Raw genomic sequence first — 1,115 nt, 5'->3', positions numbered from 1 at the left:
TTAGCAAAAGAACTTTCTTCGGCCTCTTCTATGGCTGCTACTCTTCTCGTGGCATGCCTTTCCTTCGACCACCCCCGACTGTTGGTGGCGAACTCCTCGATCACCGCCATGGCATCCTCTCCTGTCTTTCTTAGAAATCCTCCATTTGCCCCTGAATCAAGCATAGCACATATTTTCTCATTAAATTCATTATAGAGGATTCCTACCTGATGGTCTATGGAAAAACCATGGTTTGGGCACTTTCGAAGAAGAGCTTTGAAACGAGCAAATGCCTCATACAGGGGCTCGTCATGGCCTTGTGTGAACTGAAAGATCTCACTTTTGAGCTTCAAAATAGTGCCTGGCGGGTAGTATTTGTCGAGGAAGGTAGCTACGATGTCCTTCCATGTGGAGACCTTTTCTGGTGGCATACACTCAAACCACTCCTTAGCAGAATCAATCAATGAGAATGGAAAAAGTCTTACCCGTATGGCATCGTCGTCGACACCATTTAATTTCAGAGTGTTTGCGATTTCCACGAATTTGGAGAGATGGCGGTTAGCATCTTCAGTCGCCCTACCTGCAAAAGGAGTTTGCTCGACCCTTTGGATAAGGGGCATGCGTAACTCAAAATTGTTAGCATCAATACGAGGGTCGTTAGGAAAAGTGATCATATTCCCATGATTGAACATGTTCATCACAGGTAATGTTTCTCTGTTCTTCTTTTCCATGGCTTCTCGGGCTGCTCTCTCCGCATCTCTCTCATCCATCAGCAACTTCACCATCTCTTGCAGCTTCTCAATATCTGTTCGGTCACCCATTGTTCCTGATCCTTTTTCACTTCTTATTATTCTACGAGTTCTTTCAAGTTCTAAATCAAGCGGCTCTAAGATGTACTTCCCAGAACGCGTTCGCATACAAAACCTGCAAGACTCGAAAACAAAAAAAATTAAAACAAAAAGCAATAAAAATCCAAAGTAGTAAAATTATCGTTTGAAGATATCACTCCAAAGTGAATTGTCTTCCCCGGCAACGGCGCCAAAAACTTGATGCACTTTTTATTTACACTATAAATACCTGCAAGTATACAGAGTAGGTATAGTTTAGCAAAAGGTTAGTACCGGGTATCGAACACG

The 1,115-nt window shown here is 43.0% G+C and overlaps 1 non-coding gene across 1 annotated transcript; it reads left to right on the top strand.

Annotated features, from left to right (window-relative positions):
- The first annotated feature begins 222 nt into the window (after positions 1-222).
- LOC148933397 (small nucleolar RNA R71) lies at positions 223-329 on the top strand. The gene has a single exon (XR_016134817.1). It is a non-coding gene; the product is annotated as a small nucleolar RNA R71 (small nucleolar RNA).
- Positions 330-1,115: the final 786 nt, after the last annotated feature.

This window comes from Salvia hispanica, chromosome 1, assembly GCF_029641045.1.
Source record: "Salvia hispanica isolate PSC_SH4W2 chromosome 1, Shi_PSC_v1, whole genome shotgun sequence".
Lineage (NCBI taxonomy): Eukaryota > Viridiplantae > Streptophyta > Magnoliopsida > Lamiales > Lamiaceae > Salvia > Salvia hispanica.
This window is presented reverse-complemented; position numbering and strand designations above follow the sequence as displayed.